Genomic DNA, 6000 nt, shown 5'->3' on the forward strand with positions numbered 1-6000 from the left:
GTTTAAACAGATTAGAAGAAATACTGTAATCTGTTTAAACAGATTATGGTATTTCTTCTAATCTGTTATTACAGATTATAATCTGTTTAAACAGATTAGAAGAAATACCGTAATCTGTTTAAACAGATTAGTAGAAATACCGTAATCTGTTATAACAGATTATAATCTGTTTAAACAGATTAGTTGAAGTAATGTAATCTGTTATTACAGATTATAATCTGTTATAACAGATTAGTAGAATTACCGTAATCTGTTATTACAGATTATAATCTGTTTAAACAGATTAGAAGAAATACCGTAATCTGTTTAAACAGATTAGTAGAAATACCGTAATCTGTTATAACAGATTATAATCTGTTTAAACAGATTAGTTGAAGTAATGTAATCTGTTTAAACAGATTAGAAGAAATACCGTAATCTGTTTAAACAGATTAGTAGAAATACCGTAATCTGTTATAACAGATTATAATCTGTTTAAACAGATTAGTTGAAGTAATGTAATCTGTTTAAACAGATTAGTAGAAATACCGTAATCTGTTATTACAGATTATAATCTGTTTAAACAGATTAGTAGAAATAGTAGTTTTTTTTTTCTCCGTGGCACTAATGGTCTTTCGTAGGAAAGAAACCAACAAACTGAAAAGAATTTTAATAACATTGGAAGATTTACTTTGTATTTGTACATAGATAATCGTCAGAAGGTTTGTCAATGCCTATTATCGAGCTTTCGATTAAGGACGAAAGAGAAAGAGGAAGGGAAGCATGTGATGGCGTGAAATCATTTTCCGCATTTGCAAAACCAAACATTTCTCAATCCTGTTGATTTTTAGGACGGTTTTCGGTGGAAATAGCTTCCGGTCGGAATAATAGAACAGCGCAGCTACCCGCCACACGTTTAGGTTTACAGCAAGTGCGCGTGTATGACAGCTACGCATTCAATATCTTCGCATTAATTCTCGCCGGATAGTTTAGTTGGTTGTTTTATTGTTCTTTTAGTGATGAACAAATTTTACAATGACACATGCTTCAAGCAAAACAGGTCGAATTTCTGAGGTTCATGCCGTTGAGAAAGCATCACCACGTACGTCGTGAAAGAACAAGTTGTCTTAACACACTCGTATGAGCCAGGGTAGCTTGGTTTCAAAATGTTATGTACTGGTAGTCGTATTCTGAAAACATTCTTGGTAAGATTTTCTCCCTATTCTAAAATCAGGAATTTTTCCAAAAAAAAGTACACCGTATTCTGAAAATCTGTCTTACTTTATTCCTAACCTTTTTCATAACTTTTATTTCCTATCAAATTTGCCTACAGATAGGAAGAAATGGGAAAATATTCTAATGAGTATGATATCTAGGAAGAAAATAATTTCTGACCTTGGAGGAAATTGTTATATTCTAGAATGCACTTAATTGGAAATGATTTAAGAAAAGCTATTAGGAGAGCCTTTACCCTGTCCTAAATTCCGTTAATATACTAATTAAAGGAACAGCGAATAAATAAAGGCAAAACATCATGCCAGACCTTTGATTTCGCCGAATAACAAGTTAACGTATTATTCAGTTTTGCTCTCTGGTTATTTCAAATATAAAAACTATTAACTACGTTCATATGAATAAACTGTACAGGTGAATCATCGTTTAAAAGTATTCCTGTTTATCATTCAATTCATTTTGGTTATTTTTCATTCATTTTTTGTTCAAATGTTCTTGTCATATGATTGTTTGCCACGAAAGTTTTTTTTTTTTCTTTTTCTTTTTCTACTGACAAAACAAATACATGTAGTTACGTATTCGGTTGTGTAGACCGGCAGGTCCCATTCCGTGAATTTGTGTTTAAATGGTGTTAATGTGTTGGCCAACATGTTTTATGGAGTTTGGTTTTTTTTTTAATAATTATTCTCAGGCTGCTCAAACTGCATGAACTGAGTTTTGATAAGTGCAAGGCAAACAACTCTTTGCCAATGTGTTCTCTAAATCTTAAATGTACAGATCCTTCTTTTTTTTATATATACATTACTTGATAGCTATACATGAATGTATGCCTAAACTCAGTATTGATGTGTGTACATATTCTCTGAAAGAATTATCCGCGTAGGTTCAATAGCGTTCGCTTGTTACTGTACATATACGCACAGCAAACAGGCGTAGATGGTAGCGCTAGCCGCCACGCTGCCTTCGGGCGCCAGCCCGCTGGTCGATCGTGTAGCTAACTGGATGTATCCAGCCGGCGCGCCAGCTGCCGGCCACATACCGTTAATGTACCACACGCGTGTAGCTTATGTATTCTCATGGTCGGACATCCGGGTATTTTGCGTGACACGGGGTCATGGATAGCGGTGGAGTGAAAACAAACCATAGTCTACAGTCGCGTGGGCCTGGAGTGGTAACGCTGTACGTGTTTTCTGCCGGGGCGCCCCGCGAGGATAGCGCTAGCGCAAGCTGTATGTAGCTGTGCGGCGGGCGGCAGGATTAGGCCCTAGGCCTACCCTAAATTAGGCCCTACCCTAAGCCTACTACAGTACTAACGTTAGGCCTATAGACCTACCTGAAGTTTCTATGAGGTACTAAGTAAGCGTAGATATCGGGGTAGGGCCTACTCAAAGAGGTTCTACTGCACATCTGGCCATTTTGTCGGGTCGTTGATCCAAAGTCCTGCCGCGATTTCATACGGGCACAGGTCCAGTCCCCGACTGCCTTCAACTTGGCAAAATACCGGGACCGATCGATCGACAGGATCCAGATTATTAGAATATTGCTGGCAAGACATGATGCATGTATCTCATGAATGATGGCACAAATGACAAAATGAATAATGAAAAACAGTCCCCATGTCTGCGTAGAGTTGCACATAAATTATACGCGTCGCACATGCACAGCATGCAGTATGCGCATTATGCAGGCTTAGCGCTTGCAAGCTGTTTGTTTTCACTCCAGTCAACCGGAAGTGACGTGTAGCCGACCGCAAGAATAATACACTGACTAATTTATTTTTGTTAAAAAAAAAAAAACAACAACAACACTCCACAATTTCTGCGATTCTCTTTTAATATTTCTTTCTTTGTAAGTAGTACATTTTCAAAACTGTATCACGGGTGAATACAAACACGTGTTTTTAACCAGACGTCATAATGTCCTAAGGATGTTATCGCACTGGTTAATTTTGCATAATACCAAACAAAATTTGTAATTTTATTTGCTTTAATATTAGAAAATGCAGTGGGCGGGAATAAGGATGTCCTAATTTTTTCCAGGGAACAATTTCAGAATACCAATTCTGTCTTTCATAGGCACTTCTGAACTGTCTGACTTAGAATTATGGAAAAAAAGAGAAGATTTTCAGAATAGTTTAGGTCCTACTATACCCTAGGACTCGTGCCCGACATCGCGCTGGGCCGGGCGATCATTCTTTTACTTGTAAGTAGGACAAGTTGTAGTTTCGTATCGCCTCGTATTGTGATATTTATACGTTACAAACTCGCCCTCAATATTTCACAACCTAAAACAGATTGTCTGAATTTCGTCAAAGTCTGGTAAAAGTTGAATATTTACTGTTAAGACACTTTTACCCATTTCGAAATAATTCGATGGTTTGAATCGGAACTCTGCGCTGCACTCGAACAATTGGCCGCGGTATGGTAGTGTACACGTACACGGCAGCGTAGTACAGTCATTTCTAAATGAGTCTAAAAGTGAAAAAATTAACAACAAATATTCAACTTTTACCAGACTTTGTAGACTCAGTTGTAGGGACTTTGGTTTCAAATTTGTGTGGCGATGCAAACCACACTACACAATCACTGTGCCTCCCGCTAGATTGTGCATTGATTTAGACGACAAGCTTGTACATACAACACTGTATGAATTGGCTTAAGATAAAGAGAGAGAGAGAGAGAGAGAGAGGGAGAGAGATGAAGAAAGAAACAAAACTCGATCGAGAGACTTCTTTAATTCAATTTTAAATCATTTTTTTTTTCATCTTAGATTTTTATAGTATTATTTTCATTTCTGTAACTTGGCCTGAGTTACTCAGTAGCCTACATTATGAAATGCGTGAATAAATGAATCAAACTTACGGTCTCCTTCACACCTCACTCCGGCGTCTGATCTGTGAGTACAGCCAAACGTACATCCCCATGGCTCACGAAGGCAATGAACCAGAGAGTTTTCCGTTCCATCACAGTAAGCCCAGTTAACCCAGAATGGTCCAGATCCCTGCCCAAAGTGCGCTGACCCATAACTAGCTGAGGCCGATGAGTAGCCGAGATCTCTGCACACCACGTGCGCGTCACTCATATCCCAGCCATAGTCACACACCGTGCCCCACTGCCCGTTACACGATATCTCAACTCGGCCTTCATTTGGGGTTGATCCACCATCCAGCCTCACTGTAATAACATGAGATAAAAAGATAAATAGATAGATAAATGGTAATGTCAAAATGACATGATTGGCAACGAAAAGGTTGAATTATACTATGAGTTAAATAAGTCATTGCATGACATGGTTGATACACACAACTATTTGTAAATAACTACAAAAATGAACACAACACTCGAAACTGAACAAAACCCTTCACACACACAAAACTTAGACCCTATATCATTTTACAGCAATCCAATGCAGGCTTATCATATTCATTCAATTGCGAATATCTTCATATTCACACACAATAATCTGAGGTTTGGTGTTGTGAGTTTGTCGTGTGTCTTCAGGTCGATGTTTAGCAGTGACATCTCATAGATCACAAACGACGCCTCTGACACGAACAAACAGAGAGGTCTTCTTGAAAGTACGGCAACACGTCAAAACTCCATGATGTTAACATTAACATTCTGACACCGTCCTGAAATGAGAATGAATAACGTACAATTAGACATTTAAATTTAAATAACAAATTGAAATAGTAATCTCTTAATTGTTCTCTTCTCTATAAAACTAACTTGTTACAGACCTAATGTCGTATGAATGATTGTGAGAACTTACCGGTATGTGGTAGATCTACATTACAATTAAAAGTTTCCTTTACGCCCATGATAAACCCTATAACCATAAATCCTACAAAGGTAATGTTACCGTCTAAAATGATAGTCAAAAGACTTCCCTTCCAGTAAAGCAACATAAGTTTCGTTTTTGTTTCATTTCGCTTTGATCAAGACACAATGAAATCAACTGAACGTAGTGTTTTGTAACTTGCACATGCTGAGGCTGTAAACAACATACTGGAGAACTAATTGTTAAAGTGTACGGTGTAATTATCCGGCTGTAACTTGCAACCCCTTACCAAGCAATAACTAGATACTCTAACCCTTACACATCAACTTTATCCCCCTTATTAGATGTAACGTTACACGTTTATTTTCTCACGGCTATGCCATTATAATCACGAGAGCATTTTAATCAACCTTCAATCCCAATAGCTTAAAAGTTCACGTAACCTTACAATTTCTCTAAACCTGCCATCAACTTTGGTCTTCATTATCCCATCGAATTTCTTTCGCCCAAGCGTCTTGCAGCCGACATACATACACTATACTACCACGCGCACAAAACTATGCAACATGGGTACATACACACAAAACGCGTTACTACTAGTAGTCGACTGCGGATGAATACTAGTGAAATGCCCATACCACAGCATAACATACAATCCCACTGGGTGATTTCAAGTTCGGTGCTAGTGCTAGTGCTAGTGCTAGCCCCCGAATAACAGCGTTAAATCGAGCTCCAACACCGACGGTCAGATTAACGAGGCGATACCGATCAAAATTATCGATCACCAGCACTAGGTGTTGGAATCACAGCACCGCGAGCTCCGCGGGAATTGCGCGACGAAAAAAGTGATAGGGCATAGTTAAAGTCAAATATAAAAAGATGTAGCCATCGACTGTTTAGTTTTAGACACATAACGAGGAAGAATGATTGAAATGCCACAAATTACATCACTTCTTTAAATCACAGTTATCCTAATTTTGCTCATAGGCTCAGATTTATAAAGCCATG

The sequence above is a fragment of the Diadema antillarum genome, unplaced genomic scaffold (assembly GCF_040938485.1).
Source record: "Diadema antillarum isolate AM-2024a unplaced genomic scaffold, OU_Dant_1.0 scf00000039, whole genome shotgun sequence".
NCBI classification, from domain to species: Eukaryota; Metazoa; Echinodermata; class Echinoidea; order Diadematoida; family Diadematidae; genus Diadema; species Diadema antillarum.